The sequence below is a fragment of the Chlorocebus sabaeus genome, chromosome 10 (assembly GCF_047675955.1).
Source record: "Chlorocebus sabaeus isolate Y175 chromosome 10, mChlSab1.0.hap1, whole genome shotgun sequence".
In the NCBI taxonomy this organism is placed as follows: domain Eukaryota; kingdom Metazoa; phylum Chordata; class Mammalia; order Primates; family Cercopithecidae; genus Chlorocebus; species Chlorocebus sabaeus.
This window is the reverse complement of record NC_132913.1, coordinates 28,749,619-28,776,206: the sequence shown is the minus strand read 5'-3', so window position 1 is coordinate 28,776,206 and position 26,588 is coordinate 28,749,619. Positions and strand designations below refer to the sequence as shown.

At 35.8% G+C, this 26,588-nt stretch overlaps 1 protein-coding gene across 1 annotated transcript in view; it reads left to right on the top strand.

Annotated features, from left to right (window-relative positions):
- LRP1B (LDL receptor related protein 1B) overlaps window positions 1-26,588 on the top strand; it is a 1,897,925-nt gene that overhangs the window by 613,575 nt on the left and 1,257,762 nt on the right. The gene's annotated exons all lie outside the window — the stretch shown is intronic.

Sequence of the window (26,588 nt, the reverse complement as noted above, 5' to 3'; positions counted from 1 at the left end):
GCTGAAATACAAAATATTTTATAGGCTTGGATTTAAAAAGCGTCATAAATACCTGAAGAATTAGAAAATAGGAGAATGGACTTCCTTATCATCTTTGGAAAAATTAGAAATACCTACAGAATTAGAAAATGGGAACAATAAAACTTTTCATAGAATTTGATTGAGAAACCAAGAAATAGCAAAAGTAATGATGTGATCATGCACATGATATAACTCATGTAATCAATTGCTTAGAAAAATGCCTGTTTTTAAAAGCAGATTAAAATGACCAGTGGAAGAGCTGAATCATAACTCTGCTGTCTGTTTCTCTAAATGCTGGAAAAGCATCCAGCACCACTAGGGTACTATATACTTCCTTAAATCAGTGATAACAACTTCCTGGGTCATCAATATTTTGGTATACCAAATTCCTTATATTCATACATAGTTTGTGTTCAACTCAGGAATGCTGGCACCATATAAATCATTGATAATTTGTCAACTGATTTGATCATAATTTTTGCAGGTTTATAACTATTCAAGTGTATTATTTTTATAATTTAACTTTGAGTGCCAAGAGCATGTAGCTTATTGATGTGCACACTGAAATCTTATTTCCAGAACAATTGTCCCCATAAAGTTTCTTTTGGCCAGGCATGGTGGCTCACACCTGTAATCCCAGCATTTTGGGAGGTCGATGTGGGGGAATCACCTGAGGTCATAAGTTCAAGCCTGGCCAACATGATGATACCTCATCTCTATTCAAAATACAAAAATTAGCCGGGTGTGGTAGCACACACTTGTAATCCCAGCTCCTTGGGAAGCTCAAACACAAGAGTTGCTTGAATCAGGAGGTGGAGGTTGCAGTGAGCCAAGATCATTGCGTCACTACACTCCAGCCTGGGTGACAGAGCAAGACTGTCTCAAAAAAAAAAAAAAAAAAAAAAAAGTTTTTTCAGGGTGTCTTTTTCTCTAACATATGAGACTAATGGATGAAATACACTATTTGTGAGTAGCTGTGGATTAATCACTGGCCCATCTGTATTCAGTGTTTAAAATGAACCATATTTTCAAAGTCTGAATGATTCATAACTCAATTGTAATAGGTTGCTAGAATAATGAGTGATGATTTGGTAGAATTAAAACAGCTAAAAAGGCTTTTTAGTAGTGATTCCAGGAAAGAGCAGTTAAAGCTTTGCACTTTACCAATCATATTCTTGTCATTTACTATAGAAGTGAGAGAGGGACGATTTTGAACTAAAGCTTACATAGTAATAATAATTAAAGATAAATTGACATATCAAATTATTATATCATATATTTTCCCCTCTTTGTGCTATTTGGACACTAAACGTCTTTGGAATTGTCTGAAAGACTGGAGCCTGCAAAAATCTTGCTCAGAACATCAAGCAAATGGTGGCTGCATGGACTTTTTGCACAAAGACATCAGGATCCTATGAATGTGTGCATATATATACAGATGTGTGTCCAGTAGACATAGAAACAAATTTACATTTTGCCATAACTCATTAAAATTTAACAAAATACCGAGAAAGAAAAATAAAACACTGAGAGTAGATTTCAGGACCCAGGACACAATGTTTGGAGAAAACTTTTATCCTACAGGCTTTTGTGGTTGGGAGCAGATCCGTCATGTGGATGAGACACAGTGTAAGGGGTGGACTTCCACAAGAGGATTGTTACAGAGTCTGAAAAGGTATCTATTTATAGAATGAAGCCTGTCTTATCTATTAGCACAATACTACTCCCCACTCTAGATAAATGAGGTTCTGGAACACTTCCATCTGTCGGAAAACCTCTTCTTCTCTTTCAGCTTGATTCTTTTTCATAGCAACAGGAAATTAGCATCATACATTCACATAATGTGATAATTCTGAAAACACTTGTGACTATACAATCTGATTTTACATTCACGGAAAGTCTGTGAAATACACAGAATGGCAATACATATTTATACTTTACAATTGAAGAAACAGAAATTCAAATAGATGAAGTGATTTACCTAAAGTTACACAGTTTTATGTGAAATTGATATTCAGATTAATTTGCTTTGGACTAATGTTCTTTGCATTATAAAACAATGATTAAACAGTCAGTCTAATTTTTCCTTTTTAAAATCTTGATTCGTGTCTGTCCACATGGAGAGGATCAAAACCCAATAAAATCTATTTATTTCATTTTCTTTGCTCATGATATTGAGTATTAAAAATAAATTACTTGCATAAGCTTCAAATAAATGGTGCCACACCCTGCTGTTTTGTTATTTATTTAAAATTCATATAAACCATTGAGATGTATCCAGAATTTTTATATATAGTTTTTCTTAATTCATATATTTTCCTTTATTGCATCTCACTCCTATGTACTTCCAGCATTTTGATAAGTCAAATTACATCCAAAAGAATACATGCTGTACTCAAAGAAGTTAATCTTTGATAGTTCTTTGATAAAGAAATGTTTTAAACGAAGAAGCATGTGCTCTTAGTTATTTCAATTTGTAATTCTTACTTTTGGAACAATCATTTACTAGTTTCCTTTGAAAAGCAGACATTTTTTTTCCTTTTTCCTTTTCTTTTCTCATTTATCATTTTCTCAATTATTGATTATTGCAAGAGGATAGGTACAGGTAGAATTGGTGAGAAGATTTTCTGTTTCAAAAATGTGTGTCATCCTGACAGTTTAATTTCCTTGTCTCTGGCACAGATATTTTAATCGTGTATTTTCATTGATTCTAATTAAATATCAGACTCATAATTTACTCACATTCTTCCCTCTTCTATGGCACAAGAAAAAAATTGATGTTATGTTTCCTTCAATTTATCTCTTAAATCAACAATCAATTTTGTTATAGTGTTGGTCAAAGAAGTCCCTGTTCAATGGGAGTCCCAAAATAAGCTTCTCTAGTTCTAGAGGAGCTTCTAGTCAGCTTTCTTTGCAGTTTGTTTAGAAAAGCTGTGCTAGGGCATTACTGAATGTGAAACTTGACCCTCTCATGAATTTCTAGCAAACAATGTATTATTTTATTGATAACCTCCATTGTCTTCACTTCTGCCATATGGCTGTTTAACATCTGTGTCTCATTACTTCTGCTTCCCTAATAATTGATTCTATATTAGGATGAGTATAGCATTCACAAAACATTTTAAAATAATTTCATCATGCAAGCTTATAATGCTCTCTAGAGAGAAAGGAGGGTCAATTTAATAACTACAAGTTAAAAGCTACTATTAATGGAAAAGCTACTGAATTAATTTCAGAAAAAAAACATAAGTATACTACTACCAAATTTTACATCTAAAATTCTAGCCATTAGATAAAAATGTGGGAAAATGTAAGTCAATGCTCAGGTTATACAATGAATGATGAAATACTTAAATTAATTAAACTAGTTGTTTATGAAATGGTCTTCCTCATTTATGGAATAATGGTTTAAATAAACATTTTAAAGTCTTGTGCTTTTGGATAAAATGTAGGACAATAACACAAATTCTGTTTTCAACATTTACTGTTTATAAAGAAGTCTGATTACACTGACTTTTAAACCACCTTGCGTTTACACTGAGAATTCTGTTTTTGTGTGTGTTCTGTTATTGTGAGGTTGTGACAAGTGGGTAGATTTTCTATACATAAGAGATGTAAACTTAGGCTGTGCAGTTGTCAATGTTGATAAAGTAAATAATAATCACAGATATAGGAGCATATTTCCGAACTGCTTAAATGGTTTTACAGGTAAAGGGTTTTTTAAAAAAATATCATCCAAATGTGATTTGATGACATGATAAAATAGATGCTGTTGAAGGGTCATTAACCTTTATAGGCCATGGGGCCTATATATATATATACTATTGCTTCAATTTCAAGAATACTAGAAAAGGCAGTTCCCTTGGATAGAAAAAGAGCACAGGAGAAATCTAGAATCTTCTCTCCCTGAGCTCTAACATATTTGCAAAATAGTAATAGTCTGGGTATTACCCCATTATTTCCTCTGTGGCACCTTTTATTTTAGCCATGAGCTAATATCATACTGCAGAGTTTATAGATAATAAGTTTTGCTAGACTTTATGTGCATAAAAAGTTGAAAGGGAAGTATTCCACAACTGCTGTGAAAATAGATCGCTTCCAGAAGATGTGTATTAGAAAACATGAACCCATTTGAGGAAGGACTGCAGGTCACAGAGAGGTCCGCTCAGTCAAGCCTGAGTATTTAAAGTGTTACCAGCAGACGCTAAGGAGAGAGTGATGCATGAGAAAATAGAGCAGTCAGATAATTGTTAGAAGATGGACTCGCAAAAGTGATCGGGAAGTGCACAGCCATGTGGGAGAGCCTCCACAGGAATTGATGGCTGTGTAAAAGTTAAAAACAACCCAGGCCTTAAAAAGGAAGTCATAATGCTAGAAACCAATTTTAGAAATGAAAAGGAAGTGTTGGTGTTCAAAAAAATATACCAAACCACCAGAAGACAAAAAGGAAGTAGTAGGGGGAAACAGACACATTTGAAAGTACATTCTCTCCCTGAGGTCATAGATTTTCTTTCTTAGCCCCATGCCCTGAAGTGTACTGGGTTTAGGACCAAAAGGAAAATGCCCTATTTGAAGTCTGAAGGGAATTAAAATGCAGTACAACATTTCCTTTTCTGTTTTTAGTTTGCAGCCTCTGGGCAACGGCCAACTACCAGTAAAAAGCTCCCTATCTCAGGGCATATAATTCTGGTACGAAATAGGCAGCAAGTACAAATGAGACCTTGACTGGAACTTTTATATTTATACAAATTTGTTTCCCTGCTCTGTGTGTGTTAAGCTGGAAAGACAGTGGCTTATTTAGACCTCAGGAGTGATGATGTAGGTTGTCTTAGAGTTTGGAATTAATACACTCACGACGAGAGATTTAGGTACTACGGAAAAACTACCAAATGCTTCTATCATTGGGTTAGTTTCTTAACAGGCCTTTAAAAGAGTAAAAATGATCTGTCAAAAGACTTGGTAATGGTTTGATATTTGGATACACAAGGGAATAATATGAATCTTCCAATGGAAATGGGAACCTACAGAAAATTTCCATATGCTTTAAAATAATTTTGAATGTAGCTAATGCCCCTCATAAATGAGCACAATATTATTTTCATTTCATGGCCTTTGGTTGGCTGTCAGTCCTCATCTGAACACTCACGGCATCCATTACCCACGAATGTTTACAGAACAAATATGGCCCATGCATTCAGAGGATATCCTCTTGAGGGGACTGCCTCTGCAATTTCCTTTTAACCCTATGGTGTCTGATTTAGAAAATGTTTGAGAACCTCCTCCTCCTCCTCCTCCTCCTCCTCCTCCTCCTCCTCCTCCTCCTCCTCCTCCTCCTCCTCCTCCTCCTCCTCCTCCTCCTCCTTCTTCTTCTTCTTCTTCTTCTTCTTCTTCTTCTTCTTCTTCTTCTTCTTCTTCTTCTTCTTCTTCTTCTTCTTCTTCTTCTTCTTCTCTCTCTCTCTCTCTCTGTCTTTCAGTATCTCTTTCTCTTTTTCCTTCTCTCTCTTGTGTGTGTATGAGAGACAGAGAGAATGATTAACCGCTCTTGAAACACTGTTTCCTTCTATAACCTTCAGATATAATGTGTTAAATGAGAAAATTTAGGAAGAAAAATATTTATATACATTTGAAGCTCTTAGATCATAAATCTGGGTAGAAAATAAACATCAAATCTGTTTACTTGGCAAATGGTAAGCGAAGATAGGGATGCCATTAACAATCATGGAGTAAGTCGATGATGAAGGAATGCAGGCGATTAGACACTCAAACCCTTAGACCTGAGCACTGTAACAAAAAGAAACAGGGATGATGGCCCACATGGACCCTATGTTGAGCAGGAGAGATTTCAGGTGTTAAGACAGTCATTTAGCGGTAGCCATTTGTGACAATATCAGTTAATGGTGTCCTCATTTTGGTAGCAGATTCTGACATTTGATTGTTAAAATATAGAAATTCAGGTGAGGATAAACTTATCTATGAGGCTCAGTTGATTCAGTTTAGAAAACTTGTAAATAGCATTTATCCATAATTGGCTTACCAAGTACATGTGTAAGTGTATACTTACATAAATGCACCTGTGTGCCAAATGGAGCTTGCTTCCTTTCAACATTTAGTTCTCATGAAAAGATGTGAGCAGTTGGAATATTACTACATATAATTATAAGGTGAAAGAACATGGAGAAGTCTGCAGATTGCTTGCTTGCTTTCTCTCTATAAAAATATGTTGTCTTTCATACACTAATTAATTATTGAGCTAATGAATTCATTTCATGCATTAATGAATTATCAACACTTTCCAAAAATATAATCATATTACAGAATTATTATTTCAGATTTTGTTTTCATTGAAAATGTTAGCCAGTTATCAAGCTTTGGATTCTCATTTTAATTTTTGTTAATCTACATTTACCATTTTAGACAAAGGACTGAGGATAAATCAAGCCCTTGGCTCTGGTGGAGGAGAGGAAGCTCAACTGATTTAGGGACTGAGGTGAATATAATATGACCTATCTTTGGATACACCACACCTTTATAATGTTGTTGTTTTTCTTCTTTTTGAGATGGAGTCTTGTTCTTTTGCCCAGGCTGGAGTGCAGTGACCCAGTCTCGCTGGCTGCAACCTCTGCCTCCCAAGTTCAAGCGATTCTCCTGCCTCAGCCTCCCGAGTAGCTGGGATTACAGGCATGCGCCACCATACCCAGCTAATTTTTGTATTTTTAGTAGAGACGGGGTTTCACTATGTTGGCCAGGCTGTTCTCAAACTCCTGACCTCAGGTGATCTGCCTGCCTCGGCCTCCCAAAGTACTGGGATTATAGACATGAGCCACTGCACCCAGCCTATAATGTTTTTGACTGTACACTGTGAGTCTCTTTTTTAATCCCAAATAGCTATTCTGAAAATTAATGACAGTAAAGTAGCACACTCATTTTTGCATATGAACAACCCATCCTTGTATCAGAGGATGACAATACTGTTTAGATATGTTCTGATACTTCCTGAAATACCAATTCTGTCCATGCTAGAAAAATAAAAATAAATGACTTTGAGTGAGTTGTTACAATTATTCTTCCAACTTCTAACTCAGAGATAATAAAGAAAAGATGTCTTCCAAATCACATAGGTAGTTCTTGATATTTTCTAGACTGAGGATGTGTTTGGTCAGTAATAAATCATTGATGAATATGGCCTAATTGTGCTTAACAGAAACAGAATTTATTTAAGTTCATGCAGTGTAATACTAGATAGGCAGGAAAGAGCCCAAAAAACACCAGAAGATGAATTCTAATCATGCCTACGTCTTGAGCTGTTCAAACTGTTTTTCATTTCTGAACAGATGTTCTTATTTAAATGTAAAACCAATGATATTGATGTGATCATCTGTTTAGATTAATGGATGTTCAGATGCCAACAATACAATTAGCTGAGCTCTCTACAGATACTTACATGCTCACACAGGAAATAATACAGGTATTTCAAACATTGTGAATTTATTCTTCCCAAGCTGATTCATCTATTAGCCAGTATACTGTATTGGTAAATGACTCATGACTCAGGATAAAATCGGCAGCACAAACAGTGACTTTTCTAGTTTGTTACACTCCAGTCAGGGGCTAGCACTTATAATTTCAGTTTTCAACAGAAGAAATATAATTAAGTATAGTGGAATGTCAATGTAAGATCTATAATGCCTCCACCCCACACACTTGTGCTGTGCCCCTACAAAAATTTTTGACATCTCTATATTCAAGTTTTTATTCTCTTTGGTTTTGATTTTAATTATAAACCTGAATCTGTCAGAACAGAAATGGTTCATAATGGTTTGACCATACTGCATCATTTACATTGTCTAATCCATCCTTATGTAACACGACCAGTTTGTTTTGCAAAACAGATCAAAATTTAATTTCTTTGAATTGTCTTTCTATATTGACTTTGGTGTGCTCTTGGTTAAGCAGCAATCTTTTCTGAGAAATGGTTTATTGTTGCAACATTTTAAACAAATCAATTACCTTCCTGTAATGCAATAGTATTACAATATGCAGGCAACCATAGCTTCCATTGTACATGACACAGTCGATTTTATGAAGCTGTAAACATTCATATTGGTGCATTTAGTCTGTAGTAATATAATTTGAAAAGGAGATATTGACCAAGTTATGTTAATATGTTATCTGAAAAAGCTCAATATGTCAGGAGCTCCCTGGAAATAGACATACGGTTTTCAGGTTTGGAGGTTAAAGAGTCAGAACTATATGGGGAAGTATAACGTGATAATATAGTAAATATCAAGTCCTTTTTGCACTAGGACTTTTGCACTAGGACTATGACTTGGTTTGAGAAGTAGGTTTGCTACCTTCTCCCTAACATGTGTTAATTATTTGTAGAGTAACTTTCCCGGGTACAGAACTGCATTCTATAGCTACATCTATCCAATGCAGACACATTCACCACCTTCTCGCCCCATGTTTCTTTTTATTTTTTTCTGACATGTCTAAGTAGAAATGCTTAACTAAATTATTCTTTTAAAAACATAAATCTTATTATGTTCCTTCTTTGCTTAAAAATTACCAATAGTCTCCCACTTTACTCAGAAAAATAAAATGCAAAAATCAAAATGCAAACATCTTGATACCTATAAGGTACTACCTGATCCGTTTAGCCCCTGCCTGCCTCTCCTGATTTTTCTCCCCTTTATTTCCTGTGCCCCAAGCATACTGAACTTTCTTTATTACTCAAACTTACTCTGTTAATTTTGGCCTTATTGACATTGTATTTGCTGTTCTCTAGGCCTGGAATGTTCCTCTTCACAGCTACCTGTAGCTGACACCCACCCATCTTTTCGGCATCAATTCAGATGATACCTCCTAAGGCAGATCACTTTCTGATCGTCTTGTCTAATACTTTTCCATTCCCTACCCTCTTAAGCTCTATGTTATTCTTTATTTTATTTTTCTATTGCGCTTTGCATTATCTGAATTTATTGGCTGTTCTGCTTTTTTATTTTCTCATGAGAATAGGTACATTGACTTACTCACTGCTGTATCCTTAGCAGCTAGTAATAGTGCCCATGAGAAATATTCAATAACCATTTATTGGTATAATAAATAAGTGAAGAATGAATACATATTCAAGTAAACAATTGACAAGACTATTATCCAGGGGTCAGAGATAGAATCAGTGGCAGGTGAAAAAAACAGTTCCCTCCTGTTCTGTTACCTCTCTGCAATAAATGCACTTTGGTGGTATTGACCTTTTGGTAAAAACCTAATTCTCTATTCCACATCCTCTCATCCTCCAGAGAAGAGAAATAATCTGACCTATAACTTTATTAATGAATGAACCTTATTTAGAAAGCAGTTATAGGGATTACCTATACCAGCGGCCACCACTGTATCACTTATAAAATAGTGCTTTCTGTTAGAAAAATCAATACTCCTGGAGTGTTATGACAGTGACTTTGGTTTCCTCTTATGTAATAACAAATCCAAGTAATCAGATTGCTATTATTAGAATGACAATGCTTTATGAGATTTCACCTTAATTGTCCACAATAACTCCCTTTTATTCAGTGATAGCTTAAATGATGTCCTTGTAATATATCATTATTTTTCACAGAAAATTGCATGAGATCTTACGCAGTGGTTTTGAAATTACTGCTTGTCGTCACCACTATATACAACCACATAAACAGTATGTGGTTTGTACAGTAGATCATTTTTCTTGTTTATATTCAGCAAGTTCTCAGTGCTACACACTAACACCAGCTGTTAAAAAATGACAGTAGTATTTTATCTCTCACTACCAAGATCCTTTATGTAGAGAAATTTTTTTCCCAAACAGTATGTGTTGCTGAATAATGATAAAGGTTGGTATGATGAATAGTGGTATTTTTTCAGGGTTCATTTGCAATGTAAAATAGAATGTAAATAGAAAATTTACAGAAAAAGTCAAGTGTTGAGAAAGTCAGATTCTATACTTGAATCCAAGTCAGTTTGATTATTCAGGAATATCTGAAGAATAGAATAAGAATTATCTCATTTCTAAGGTTGTTCAAGGTGAATCCTAAAGATATACATGTATATGTGTAACATATAATAATCTAAAATAAGTTAGTTCCAATAACTCAAAGTGTTTATTGATCTCTCTCTTTGCTATCTTTCCACCCTACTTTCTGCTGTTCTTTCTTCTTAATCTTTTTCCTTTCTTCAAGAGAAAGTGAGTGCCTCAAGGGCAAAGATCGTATTTTTCATATCAAATATCTATTAGGTTTTGAAGACTAGCTATTAGTCAGCTAACTAAAAATGGAACAGACTTTCTTGAAACCATTTTCTATATTTAGAAAGCACAAACACATTGCTTAGACTAATCACAAAACCAGAGTTGGAAAGTTCTTTAAGTCTTTGTATCTTTAATGGTGTCCATCACGGTACTTAGGTAAGACACTTGCAGCCAGCTGCACACAAGGCCAGGCCACAGGCCAGGCTTCAAGGTCAGTGTTGCCAAACATGTTTCAGGTAAAAAGTGTCTGACGCTATTAATCATCATGCAGGCTGAAGTCCTTTCATAGAATGTAAGACAGTATGTTAAGATCTAAGACATTTTGTGCTTTAGATAAACACCTAAGAATTGTGCACATGAAAAATGCAGTTAGAATTATTTATTATTAAATAGTAGATCTTTATATGGGGTTGTGAATAAAAGGTAAACAGTACTTAAGTTTAAAAATCTATTATCTTACCCTATAAACAATTGAGTTTTTCTTATAACAACTGAGTCCTGAGTCTTGTTCTAGCTCCCAGCAGTAGCTCAGCCCGTCCTTCTAGATGTATGTAACATTTCCAGGGGCAGAGTTACATTAGATGATAAAGTCCTATGGTGAAGAAAATTGGGAAGTTTCCAAATTGTGTATAATCAAATCACATATCTGTCATATATTGAAATCTTTGAGTATACTCTATATGTGTATGCACGTGTATATATTTTTATTTAAAATGGGTGGGTTTGTGTAAAAACCTTCAAAGGTTGATGGCTGCTCCATTGCAGGGGAAGCTGTCTAGAGAAACGTTGGTTTTCTTATATCTATTTTAAGTGTACATTTAAACATATGTAGACATATCTGACTTCTATTATATTGTGACATTTCATTGATATTCTATGAATAGCAATGTAGTGATATGCTTTTTAGTAACACAACTTGTCCAAAGATCTCCTAACCAGTTACTGTATCAGGAATTTATCCCAGATTTTTCTGAGCAACTACAATGGGTATTATAAGATATACTTAACCCATTATGAGAGAACCCCATAGGTTGTCACTCAAGATCCATTTAATCTCAGCTTATATCCAAACGAACACACTTGGATGTTTCATCTCTAAGTCAAAGCAGGCCAGGAAGAAGCCACTAGAAGAGGGAGCATGGAGACATCTAGGGAATTAAATAGTGAGAGGTCATGACTGAGTCGACAGAGTCAAATATCAGAGGCCAACACTGCAACTTTCACAAGTGTCTGTTTTAGAAGAGGGGCAGATGACTGTTTTAGTCGACCTCATCTAAGGCTCTGAGTTTATCATAAAGACCACAGAAGAAAACATGTAGGAGGCATATTATATAAATTACATACAACTATGAGGAGAGTCATCAAGATTGGATTAACTATTATTCAACAACATACTCTAAGAAGCCTGCAAAAGCTCTGCAGCATATTTTAGAAATATTTACAGCAAAATAGGCATACATTTTTAAGTTTAGTCCTTATAAGAATCCATTTCAATTACCTGGAAATTCTATTTTCTAGAACTACTAGTGTTAGTGTATAGCATAGAATATTTTTCATTCTTTTTACTTTTATAAGTAGAAACACACCATTCATTCATTTTGGTATAGACAGTAATAGGAGGTCTAGAATGTAGGTCTTCAATAATGTTTGTTTGCTTAATTACTAAATTGAATCTGATGGAATTCCATTTGTATAGGTGAAAAAATAGTTATCTGTCAGCAGATATAGATGGCTTGATATAATAAATCCATAATGATGGCAAGTAATGAAGGGTTACTAAATTTTCTCCCTGATTGTGACTAAAATTGGCAAATATTTCTGGAAAATGCCTGTATTTTTCTGTTTGCCGATATGAAGTTTAGAAACAATGTTTTTTTATACATCATGTCTTTACATGGAAGAAACTATAGACAAAAACTAAGCTAAATAACAAACCTGCCTTGTTATATTCCTTGTAAGATGACCCGAAAAAGAATTATATTGGTATTTTTAACAAAAGATACATCTATCTTTATAAGTGGTGAAGGAAACATTAATCAATCTTGTCCTGGGAAAAAAAGCAATGAGCTTCTGCCTAAAAAATAAATAAAATAAAGAGCAACAAAACAAAACAGAAATAAAAAACCCTCCCATACTTGGTGTCTACCCTGTGACTAGGTACAGTTATTGAGTGGTCATTTGAAACATATGAGAATGTATTCATACGTTTCTATCTATAATTAACTATCAGTCTTGATATTGCAGAATCTGAAATGCTGAGATTGCAAGATTTTCCTGTATTCTGGATTCTAAAACCTTTCAGAAACTGAAACTGTACACATACACATGGCAACACAATTTTAATTTCTCTAAATGGTTCATATACCCTTTACTCTCATTTATTTTATGCATTCAAAGAAAAACAGGAAAAATAGAGACTAGCAATACTGCTCTGGGAAGCTTGGACAAAGCATTAAGTGTAGCGGTGATTTATTCCTACAACATCATTTTACCAGACACCTACTCTGTTCCAGGTGCTTGAAAAAAATTCTCCTAGTAGGTTTATGTTGGTGGGATCTACAACACAGTTAAAACATTAAGCAGGAGAGCAAGTAGAAGGCAGTGTCAGTAAGGTTATAATAGTCACTTGATTTATTTGCTTTTCTGTGACAAACTTCAAATTCCACCCACTCTAGAGGAAGAATAAAGTGGAAAAATTGAATATAGGAGAATAGTTTAATTATTCTCTTTTCAAGGTGGAATCAAAGAGCAGAGCAGAAAACAACCAAGAGTTAAAGAAAAACAAATCAATGCATGCATATTGGAAAGCAAATTAATTAGGAAGAGAAATGAACTGGTAGCAGGCAGGTTTAGAGTGAACAAATTTGGAAAGCTCAGGAGAACAAGGAAAGAAGTGATAAAAGAATAAAGAAAAACAGTTTAGTAAAGAGATACATGAGCCTCACCAGACTGTGAAAAGAAAGGCTTGGGATGTCAGGATGAAACAATCAAAACAAGAATGAGGAGTTCAGAACTTGTCACAGCCACAAAACGCTTCTTAGATTGTAATAAAGCTTCTGCAGGAGACTGCTGGATACAAAATAAAAACACAAGGAAATTGTGGAGAATCTAAGCTGAAATTAGCATGCTCTTTTAGTTTTATTGTCATAATAAAATAATTAATATGAATGTTGCTTAGCTGACAATCAGCATTTATCAGGTCAAGAATTTGAAAACTGTTCCAAATCTGCAATGTAGATTAAACGGGCTTATGGATTTTTGCCTTTACTGTTTGAGACCTGGAAAATTAAGAAAGTCCTTGCCTAATTATTTTTGTCTTTCAAGTTGGGTCTGACCATAACTCACCATCGGCTAAAAAGAAAACTTTATGTGCTGCTAAAGAGAAACATTGATTGAACATGGCTTTGCTCAAGTCATTCTCATTTATACTTGTGAAAATGTCTAACTATTGTCATATGTAAAACAACATTTTTTCTGTAACCTAAGGACATAGTATGCATAGCAGTTAAGACAGGGCTTTAGAACCAAACGATCTAGATTTACCACACACTAACTGTATGACTTTAGAATAAATATTCATTCTTTATGTCTCATATAACCTATAAAGAACTGGAAGATAATATTATTCACCTCATTGAATTATATGAAGATTAAATGACTTAGTATTAGGGCTGAAAGATTTAGCAAAACTAAAAAATAATGAAACAAATAACACCCGGCTAAATTTGAATTTCAGATAAACAACAGTATTTTTTATATAAGTAATAATTACACTTAGTATGAGACATAGTTATACTAAAATACTCTGAGTTGTTTATCAGAAATCCAGATTTAACTGGGGTCCCTGTATTTTGATTGGGAGCCCTACTAAATGTCTGTAAAGTTGTTAATCTGTCAATACTATGTATGTATTTTCTCCTATGACCAGTGAAATAACTTAATATGGCATATCAGTTCCTCTTCTTTTAATTACTTCTTCCAAGATCAGTCCAGTATAATTGTTCTTACATATATTTGCTCTAAAAGGTACTATGAGTGACCAGTTGAAAGCATAATTATTTAATAAACTGTTTTTAAGTTCCCTGAGTGTCTTACAAAAATAATTTTATAGGAAGATAAATTTTAACACTAAAAGCCCCTCAAAAGTTGCTTCCTGTTGGTGATAATGATAGTGATAATGAGGACTCTGCCAAATTTAAAAGTCTTGTACAAAATTGATTACACTGCTAAAGCAATAAAGAAGGATGAAAAAAACCTCAAGCAGTAGCCTATTCCGGTGGTCTACCCAGGTATAATTCCTACATACTTTCAAATACAATGTCAATTGTCCATTAGATACAAGTGACAATAACTAAACTTTCCTTCTTTCCTTCAAATCCTCTATCTTCTCTCCGGGTTTTCCTTTTACTAGGAAGATTCCATGTCTTTGTCTCAGTTGAGCATCACCCAAAACCCACTCATATGCCAGGTGTTAAAAGATTGCTATAGAGTTAACTGATAACTGATTCTGGATGAAACTGTTGTTTATCCAGGGTTTGTAATTATATAAGAAACACTTTAAAATGCACTGTATTTCAGAGCTAAAAAACAAAAACAAACAAACAAAAAAGAGTCAATATTGATGAAAAGCAAGAAGGTGTTTCAGGCCAGATGACCTCTTGTATAATTTTGCATCACACGATAAGACATGATGCAAAAATCTAGCTCATTACTAGATTCTTTCTTTGTAAAACAAAATAGTAATATCCTGAATCAAGTTGCACTGTTTTTTCTTTTAAAAATTCTTTCAAATAATATTTTATTTTTTTTTGCATAGCCATAATTTCTGCCTTTCTCTCTCTCTTTGGCTCTCTCTCTCTCTCTGTCTCTCTCTCTCTTTCTTTTTCATAAGAGTTGATGGTATAATTTCAAGTTTCTACATGGTGAAATTATAGCATAGAAAGTAGTTTAATGGTAATTACATATATCAAGGCTGCCCAATCTTTTGGCTTCCCTGGGCCACATTGGAGGAAGAATTATCTTGGGCTACACTTAAAATACACCAACACTAATGATAGCTGGTAAGCTAAAAAAAAAAAAAAAAGAAAACCTCATAATGTTTTTAAAAAGTTTATGAATTTGTGTTGGGCTGTATTCAGAGCTCTCTTGGGCCACATGTGGCCTACAGAGCCATGGCTTGCAGATAATCTTGGCCTAGATAGACCCAAGAATTAAACTGAGTCTTAGTGAACTCTAGATCATTGCCTAAATGTTCTCTCTATCCACACACTCCATTGCAACTGCAGAAGAAAGAATAATTGATAAGTAGGCCACTAAGTTGCTCACGTAAGAAAGGCAACATAACATGTTCTTAGGCATTGAGTTTTTTATATATATGTGTGTGTGTGTGTGTGTGTGTGTGTGTGTGCGCGTGTGTATTCTTTGCTTATAGCTTTCACAGGCAGATTTCAATGGAATAGAAGTTTTATTGAGCACCCACGGTGCACAGGCTTTGAGCTAGTTTCAGTGAATATAAAAAACACAGACATTATACTTGATTCTAGTACAGTATAGTGGAGGAAAGTTAAGTTCACTAAAAGCTATAAGATACTGCAAGTGCCCTTAAATTGTGCTTTGGGGAGTCAGAGATCACATTTAAAATACTCGACACTGCAATAAAAAATTTATACAGAAATATAGTTGATACTTAATCTCTTCTATCAGACAAATGATCTTACTGCGAGTTTAGCTGAGGACAATTACAAGTGACAATCATTGGTTTGGTTTTAGAGCCTGGGCAGTGACAGCACACAGTGGGTGTTCAATTAGCATGTGCTAAATTTCTAAAAGAATCCATGAATCATAAGACAGTAATGGACCTTACTTGGCTATGATGGTAGCAGGGAGAACATGTCATTCATTTTTGCCCGACACTGACAAAGTGTCCTTCTGCTTTTCTAGGCAGCCACTGAAATGTATAAAACTGCTCTGGATGATTATTTAGAGTCCTCTCAACCTGTTCTTTTCTATTTTTAAGTATGTAATAATTTATGGTAAAGAAAAAGGAAGGGAGATTTTGAAATTATTTATAACTTGTCACCTCTTGGTTTTTATTTTGGCGCAGTTTGTCTAAAGGATGAAACAGCATAAATAACCATACACATTTTTATTATTGCTAATAATTTATTATTTCTTATGAAGTGATGGACCACATGTAAGGTGCTTGTTTGTGTTAATTCACTGATTCATCGTGATTCTTGGCAATTACTTTCATTATTAGGATTTTGTAGACAAAGAAACGGGTTTGAGAGGTTATCTGTTATAACTAGAAAGTAAGGATTTGAGATGTGATCTCAAACAGCATGACTCTAACAGAAAACCCAAGTTCTTAATTACTTTGCATTGTCATTTCAAAAACTCAGGACTCAATTTAAAATATTTATATGTTCTGGGTCCCTAGATCATATTAAAATGTACTAATCTCATTTGGAATTGTGTTTAATGTTATAATCATTTCTCTTTCATGCCCTGAGCATGTTTAAATTCTAAGAAGGTTTACAGCACTTACATCATGATGTTTTAAAATAACTATTTTAGCTTTAATTTCTACCATGACCTTAATGCAGTTGATGCTGTATTAAGAGAAGAAAATAAACTGGTGGTCAGAGAAGATGTCAGAACCCTCATGACATACAGGAGTTGTTCTTCTGGACAGAGGAGATCACTGAAGCCTGAAAAATACTGATTCCTGGCAGATCTGACAGTCATTTGGAACTGTCTATGTCATTAGTTCATTGATGACAAGAAGTTCTCTGGCTAGATGGAAACAGATGTCAGTTGCTTAAGTGGTGTTGCTCACAGATAAGATAAAAGCACTCTCAGATCACAAATAGCAGCTTGCAGAGGGCAAAAGAACCTGCCAAACGTGGACCTTTTTTAAAAGCAATTTTTCATTCGTTCAGTCCTGATTCTTGGCTTTACCTCCATTAAGCTACCCACACATGGCCTCATAGTGACATATTTTATATTTCCAATATTTGAACCCTTGGCTTCTCCTATTGATTCTATTCACTTTTAAAAGATCTCCCTGAGTCTGACTCTTTCTTAACTCACAATAGCTTTTCTGAATGTCAGCAGTTTCTCTAACTGAAGAGACAAGTAAAATATTTCCAGGCCAAGATACAGATATGATACAATTTTCAAGATATACCTTCATAAATGAATTATTCCATTTTACTTTGTAAATGTCCAGGGAAACCTGATGTGTTGGCAACATTTCCCTTCTTCCTGCCATATTCTGGCTCTCCTTTCATTGGCTACTCAAATCTGATGTCTATTCTGAATCTTATCTAGATTTTCAACTGAAGGTGTTTACATAATGCGACTGAAACATCAATGGAAAAGAAGAGTCTAGTCTAGCCTTATATTCGTTTTTCTAGATACAAATGAGTCGGAACATAGTTCTCAGCCTTGAGTGTGCAAAACAGGAGGTCTCGTTAAAACACAGATTGCTCAGCCCCAGTCCAAAAGTTTCCGGTTCAGTGGATCCGGGATGGGGCCTGAAAATTTGCATTTCTATCAAGTTCCTAGGTGATGCTACTGCTGCCGTAATCCATGAACCACACTTGGTGGACCTCTGATTTAGAGTAATGTATGCTGTTGCCCTGTTTTCCTACTTAATAATCAAATAACAGAAGCTCAACCCAAACTGGTTTAAGCAAGAAAAGGAATTGAGTGGATCATGTATCTGAAATTCTAGGATATATGGCTTAAGCTATATCTGGATCTAGAATTTAGAACACATTTTCGATGGTTTCTTTTCATGTCTGTTTTCTTGGGGTCATCTTCCTTCTGAGGCTGGTTTTGATGAGAGGGAAAAACTTACCACCAGCATCTCCAGGCATCTACATTCTATTAGATTGTTGTTGTTGTTGACTTTACATGGAAGAGAATGTCTTTTTGTCAATAATCTCACTGTTACTCCTAACGTTAACTTTTATTGTAAAATTTAAGTTGTATGTGCATCCTTAAACGAAACCCTGAAGCTGAAGAGATGAAAGCATTATCCTAGCCTTTTTATACAAGACCACAGGGACCAAGGAAAAACCAAGGATATTGGTCATAAGATGCAATGATGTCTGGACTTGGGCAGGCAAAAGTAAAGATTCACTCTATCTAAAGATGCAAATTTCTTTGAAGAAACCGAGAGATTAGGCAATTGAATGTCTATAAAACCTAGGCAAAAATAACTCTTAACTCTATCTAAAGATGCACATTTCCTTGAAGAAATGGAGAGATTAGGCAATTGAATGCCTATAAAACCTAGCATGATACTGTACGCATAAAACTACTCAGTATATATTTGTTAAAACTGTATTAAGGTTGGTAAAATTAGTATAAATTTAACTGTAATTAAATCACTATTCCTGGACTTAGATTAATTTGTCCTTAATAGAAACCAGACTTGGAAAGCATAGGTTAAAATTAAATATCTAACCAATCAAGATATTATTAATTTTCTTAATTTATTTCGCTAAATGTTACTTTTCTTACTTGGATTAATATGTGATTTGAGACAATATAAATAGTAAGTAGACAGGCAATAGAAGGAGAATAGAAACAATTATATATGTAACTATGTATAATTCTTACATATATGTATATCTCAATCTGAAAGCAAATCTAAATTATGCAATTGGCAGGATCAATACTCTGTATTTAATCATTAGAAATAAAAAAAATTTACTTCCAGCTAAAGATGAAAATTTCTTCAATTTTCTTAGTCTTTTACACTATGGACTCCTAGCATCTAAAAGTTAAGAGGGAGTAAAAAGGAAGAAAGAAGGAAGGAAAGAAAAGAAGAAGGAAGGAAGGTAGGAAGTAACAAACTGGAAACCTCACACTGTGATTAATATATTGATGGTATATATTTGAAAATGTGGATAAAAAGTATCCATGGTTGTTGCTGATATTGTTAATTTGAGATTTCTGAAATCCTTTTCACTAAAATTTTATGTGAAGCACAGGGTTTAAAGGTAAAAGGGTTTTAGAAAGGGTCAGGCCCAAGAACCTGAAACCGCCATCCTTAAGGCAACATTCTGATAACATCCCCAACCCTGACTTGTTTTCAGCACAGAAATGATGCTTAATTTTTTTTTCACTGATTTATTTATTTTTCTATTAAGGTTGATTGCCTAGAGCAAGCCTAGTGACAGGGTGGAGGAGAGAGATGCTGAGCATGAATTGTGCACTTAAGTGTGAACACTTTAAGTAACCCTCCTTCTTCTATCACTGACCAAAAAAAGTAAAGAGAAAAACCACCATCACCAAGGGAATCACATAAAGGGACGGGTGGCGGCGGGGGGGTGGGGGGGAAGCCTGCCAACCAGCACACTGACCTGCTTTTTTCCCTATAAAAGCAGCTAGGCGACAATAGCAAAAAGAAAGGGAAAAAATTTTAAAAAAAGGGAGCCTCAAAACAGCCCTCTTGAAGGCATGTTATTGTAAGGAGTTACAGATACTTCCACTTTTCGTGTGTGTGGCAGTTTATGAGCTCTATCATCAAGGAGAGCAAAAAGCTTTCGAAAACATAAAACAGAGGTGAATTTACCCATTCGAGTCGTCTCCCCACCCGTTTACCATTGCCGTCACAGTTGAGGCCGTCAGTCAGAGATCAGAAAGGGAATCGTCTTGAGATCCTTTCTGGAACCAAACCCAGGATTTCAGTTTTGTTTAATGACTGGGCTAAAAATCACAATGGAAAATGAATATGAAGTTTAAAAAAAAAAAAAAAAAAGGAAACACAGGGATGATTTTAAAAAATATTATCCTTTCCCCCCATCACTTCATGACAGGGAGAGTTAAGTGAGCTCTGTTGAAATCCATTGGTTTTAAGTGGTTTTAGTCAGGGCCTTTTGTTTTACAAAGAAATAGCAATTCTCAACTCTGCCTGTTTTTGATAAGGATGCTCTGACAGAATCTTTCTCTTCGTGGGACTGCTTTTCACGATGTATTTCTCTTTCTTTCAGTATTTCTTTTCTTTCAGTATTTCTCTTTCTTTGAAATCACTGGTATTGCCCTTTATTAAAATCCACTTGCCTTATTCTTATTTAGGAATTACTATGTTACCGAAGTTTCAGAATCTTCCAGACTAAAAGAGCCATGAATGAACTTTTTGTCCGACTCCAAATGCACCAGTTTCTTTATTCTCCTTCTACACTGGCCTCATTGTTGCAGCCCAAAATGGCAGCTGTATGGTTCGAGTGGGCATCCTCTCTCTGAAAATCAAAGAGAAAATACCTTCTGTTTCAGCATAACACAACTGTTATATACTTATATTTTACTTATTCTTCCCCTATTGTCGGACTTTTATACCAGAGGAAATGTAAGGCTACTCTCTGGTCCTCAAAGGAGCTTTTGAGTAACCACGATCACCCGTTGTAAAAATGCCAGGCATATTCCACTGCTGTTCCTATTTCTTTCCCTAGGATGCGCTATAGATGAGGCTACTGGCAAGAAAGAATATTTTTTTTTCCTACTCAATCTGAATTTCTGTTTTCCTTACAGCCAACACATTGACTGCAGGTCTGCATATATATGCACATATATACAGAAATTTGTAACCAAATTTGCCATTGGCTTTCAAGATTTTCCAGCATCAATTTTAGTTCTAGTAGAAACTTCTACTAGAACTTTCTCTTGATTTTCACATCTCAAGTAAATAAGAGTAAAACAGAATTGAATTCTTCCACTGAAGAGTTGCCTGTCATACCTAAAATGCTATCTTGACATGGCATACTTCAATTGAGAATTCAGAAATCAATATTATTTGTTCTTTGTAAACACTTTAAGTTAGAAGTAGGCAAGCTTTGCTTAAAAATTAAATTCAATAAATATTGCATTATATATATATACCATTGACTTAAGCCCTGCACATGGTGGAATATTTTCCCACTTTTTTCTATCATGGCCATGATATTGAACATTGAGGAGCTGGGAATTTGAGCACATCCTGATTGACAGGTATCCACTGAAAACCAGTAACTATTAAGTTTTATTTGGCTGACTGGCTTATTTAAATATTTTGAATGAATCCTTTTAGCTAATGTAAAAGAAATAGTCTTGACAGCACTGTTTTCTCTTTAGTTTTCTCTCACAGCAGACAAAGACTCTTTTAAATAGTAAACTTATGAAAAAACCATCACTTCATGACAGGGAGAGTTACAGCGAGCACAGTTTTCTCAAGTTCTCAGGGTCTTGTTTGCAATGGAAATGTCTCTCTCATTGAGGCGAGTGTGGGGAAGAAATGCTGGAGCCTCGACTCAATATTTAATCAATGACAGGCTCTCCCCACATCCTCTTTCTCTCTCCTTTTTTTTTTTTTTGAGAAGGAGTTTCACTCTTGTTGCCCTGGCTGGAGTGCAATGCGATCACAGCTGATTGCAGCCTCCGCCTCTCAGGTTCAAGCAAATCTCCTGCCTCTGCCTCCTGAGTAGCTGGGATTACAGGTGCCTGCCACTACACCCAGATAATTTTTTGTATTTTCAGTAGAGACAGGGTTTTACCATGTTGGCCAGGCTGTTCTTGAACTTCTGACCTCAGGTGATCCGCCCACCTTGGCCTCCCAAAGTGTTGGGATTACAGGCGTGAACCACCATGCCCGGCCTCTCTCTCCCTCTTTTATCCTATCACCACTCATGTTGGAAGTGATAGTTCTCTGAGGACATGAAAATATCATGGGGAAAAATCCAAACACTTTAAACACAACAAGATCAATTTTTTAACCTCTTTTTTAAGTTTTATACGATTTCTCTGTAGCAACACATTGTTGCTTGGGGAAAATACCCAAAGTGAGATTTCTTCACTTGAAATTGTCATTAATATTTGCGGTGAGAAATAAAGTAGCCTATATTCCGAACAATTTTAATCACTAGGAAATCATTAAGAATGATTATATAGGCTGGGCGCGGTGGCTCAAGCCTGTAATCCCAGCACTTTGGGAGGCCGAGACGGGTGGATCACGAGGTCAGGAGATCGAGACCATCCTGGCTAACACGGTGAAACCCCGTCTCTACTAAAAAAAATACAAAAAACTAGCCGGGCGAGGTGGCGGGCGCCTGTAGTCCCAGCTACTCGGGAGGCTGAGGCAGGAGAATGGCGTAAACCCGGAGGCGGAGCTTGCAGTGAGCTGAGATCCGGCCACTGCACTCCAGCCCGGGCGACAGAGCGAGACTCCGTCTCAAAAAAAAAAAAAAAAAAAAAGAATGATTATATATATATATATATGTATAAAATTTATTAACCATTTTTACTCACCAAATCTCGGACTTCACCTTAAGAATACAATGGAAATCCCTGAGCTTCCAGCTACTAAATATTAGCACAAACTCCCCCACACACTCACTTTTCGGCCTCTCTGAGGACAGTCTCCTTCCTCTCCCTACCGAGCTCTCTGCCCTTTCCTTTGCCTTCATCATGCCTACAGTTTTCAGCTTCAGACCCATGCCTGCAATGCAAAGACTTTTTTTTTTTTTTAAGATAACCTTGCTCAATTTATAACCTACATTATCTACGTGATGATTTGATTAATGTCTACCTTTCCCACAGTTTTGCAAATGTCATAATGTCAGGGAACATGCCATGTCTTTAGCTTATCTACTCATTTCCAGTAGTGACCCATAGCTTTGAGTTTAGTAAATATTTGTTGAGAGCCAGCAAAAAGAATTTTTACCGGTATAAAGTTTGCTTCAAAAGAAAGGAATTTATAATTACGTTTTGATTTTACAAAAGCTTTCCCACATCCTTTAAATAAAACTTTCTTTATTATAATAGTTCCTGTCATATCTTAGGAAGTAAGCTCTTCTAGATATGAGTGAAACATCATTGGTTAAAGCCTGATAGTTCCTTGTGATCATGATTCCCTATATTGAATAACTTTTTGACGGGTAAACGTTGAAGAAGATGGTTTGGACTTTTAAACAAATACACCCATTGTAATGGTATTTATTTTTTATTTTTTGCATTTTGACTCATGTTAAAGAGAATCTCAGACATAATTAAAATTTAACTGAGACTTTCAGAAGATGGGATTCCTAGCCGGGCGCGGTGGCTCAAGCCTGTAATCCCAGCACTTTGGGAGGCCGAGACGGGCGGATCACGAGGTCAGGAGATCGAGACCACCCTGGCTAACATGGTGAAACCCCGTCTCTACTAAAAAATAGAAAAAACTAGCCGGGCGAGGTGGCTGGCGCCTGTAGTCCCAGCTACTCGGGAGGCTAAGGCAGGAGAATGGCGTGAACCCGGGAGGCGGAGCTTGCAGTGAGCTGACATCTGGCCACTGCACTCCAGCCTGGGCGACAGAGCAAGACTCCGTCTCAAAAAAAGAAAAAAAAAAAAAAAAAAAAAAGGATGGGATTCCTGTTAATCAAAGATCTTCTATAATCAGGTCCAGTATTGCATGTAGAATATTTCCATGTGTTGCATACCTAGTGATTTCTACACATAGAATCCCCGCCCTGTGAGAATACACCATCAACACTTCTAACAACGAGGCACTGAGCAGCAATAAGGCTGAGGGGTTAAACCAGGAGTTTGCCTCTGGGAAAGATTAGTGTTAGAACCCAGAGGTCTAAGATCAAAATCCAGCTATCTTTCTCAACACCATTTTAAGGGGTGTGTGTGTGTGTGTGTGTGTGTGTATGTGTGTGGGTTCTTGTCCTTCTAAGATATGGTCAATCTAAAGGCCACAAAAAGAAAAGAACATCTATTAAATGCATGTTTTGCTAACTTAAAAATTACAATGAAAATAGTCCCTCATGTAAACAGAACATAAAAGAGTAGACATATTTATGCTGTAGCCATACAAAGTTTGAGAAAGAGAATATGACCTCTCCTTAAGAAAATAATAATTAAATTAATTCATTGATGTACTTTGTTTTCTTTTTTTAAGAGACAGGGGCCAGACGTGGTGGCTCATGCCTATAATCCCAGCACTTTGGGAGACCGAGGCAGGCGGATCACCTGAGGTCAGGAGTTCGAGACCAGCCTGGCCAACATGCTGAAACTCTGTCTCTCCAAAAATTCAAAAGTTAGCCAGGCACAGTGGTGCATGCCTGAAATCCTAGCTACTTGGGAGGCTGAGGCAAGAGAATCCCTTCAGCCTGGGAGGTGGAGGTTGCAGTGAGCCGAGTTCGTATCATTGTACTCCAGACTGGACAACAAGAGCGAGACTCTGTCTCAGGGGAAAAAAAAGGGAGAGAGAGAGAGAGACAGAGACAGAGACAGAGACAGAGACAGAGACCGAGACAGAGTCAGAGTCTTGCTCCTTACTCCAGTGGAATACTTCACTGTACTCCATTGCCCAGGCTGGAGTGCAGTGGTGCAATCATGGCTCTCTGCAGCCTCAAACTCCTGGGTTCACATGATCCTCCCACCTCAGCCTTCCAAAAGTTTTAGCAAGGTTTAGTGAAAACAAATCATATTGGATTGAACCCATTAATTTTCATTTGTATTAGAATAAATATATTTGCTCAACAAAAGGTAGCCCAGGAAAATAATAGTTTACATCTGTAACATTTAAATCTAAGCCGAAAATCTTGTGTGATCTAACATGATGATTAGTATTTAGAATATCAATGATGGTTTGGTTAAATAATCAGAACAGTTCATCATCAGGTATATAAAGAGGAGATCTGAATATAATCAATATTTTATATTTCATCTTACTATGGGGATTTGGAGATAAAAATCAACATTTGAAATGCTTCTGAGTGTTACAGAAAGAGAAATGTAAAAAGCAAATGTCCCTGAAGGCTCTTGTACCTTTGAGAAATTCCTGAAGCCAAATCATAGAAATGTAGCTAGAAACAGTTTCCTGAGAAACTGATGTGGTTTGGCCTAGATTTTAGATGAAATCTCTGTGATGGTAATTGAAGCATCACATTACTCCAAAGAAAATATTAACCAAGAGGTCCTGGCCCTGAATTGTTTTCTGTGTGTATTAACAGAGCCTTGATTTAATCATCATGGACAATATTTTTAAAAGTATTTTATTTCTACAAAATGTGAGTCTTACCGAAAGCTGAATGTAAGTTTTTCTCTCTTTTCACATTCTGATAGATGTAAATCCACCGTTCTATGCATGAGAACATTCTTAAATACAGTTCACTTGGGTGTTCGTATTAATGTTACTTCTCACTCATTAACACTTTGTTTAGTTAGCCATAAAAAACTCTTTATTCTTATAAATGTCAAACTAGTTATTTATCATATCATATCATTTCCCCTTGTGCACTAGCCCTCAGAAGCTTAAGAAATACATACATATCTTCATGAGTAGTCTTACTATTCAGAATGTAAAGCCCCAGTAAAAATTTACTGTCAGAATTTTTAAAGTCAGATGTTTCCTAGAGTAAGTGGTCAGATAAGAAATGTCCTTTTTTCTTATTGGCAAATAAATATTTGTGAAATATCTAGTATTTTGCAATTTTAAGTAACAATTGTTGATATTTTATTACTAATGTTTTCCAACAAATAAAAATTCAAAATCACCTTATTGTATTATTTGCTTTCTAATTTGGTCTTGATATGTTTCTACAGAATGGATGTAAACTGTAACTCTGCCCTGACAGGACTCCAGGAGATTTGGTCATGGATGTTTACAGTATGTCCTTCAAGGGATACTTCTTTTTTTTTTTTTTTTTTTTTTTTAAACAGAGTTGCCTGGGCTGCTGGAATGCAGTGGTGAGATCTCAGCACACCGCAATCTCCGCCTCCCAGGTTCAAGTGATTCTCCTGCCTCAGCCTCCCGAGTAGCTGGGATCACAGACATGCACCACCACACAGGGCTAATTCTGTATTTTTAGTAGAGATGAGGTTTCTCCATGTTGGTCAGTCTGGTCTAAAACTCCCAACCTCAGGTGATCTGCCTGCATCAGCCTCCCAAAGTGCTGGGATTACAGGGGTGAGCCACCACGCCCAGCCAGGATACTTCTTTATCCTGGTGGATGGTCTAATGCCCAAGTGTCTGACCCAGGACCAGGTTTCCTCTCAGAAGAAACTTGTTTATACAGATGGCCCCTGACTTATTGATGGTTTGACTTAAAATATTTTTGAGTTTATGATGATGCAAAAACAATACTCATTCAGTAGAAACTGTACTTCAAATACCCAAACAATCATTCTGTGTTTTTTACTTTCAGGATAGTATCCAGTTAATTATATGAGATATTAAACACTTTATTATAAAATAGATTTGTTTCAGATTATTTTGCCCAACTGTAGGCGAATGTAAGTGTTCTTACATGTTTAATGG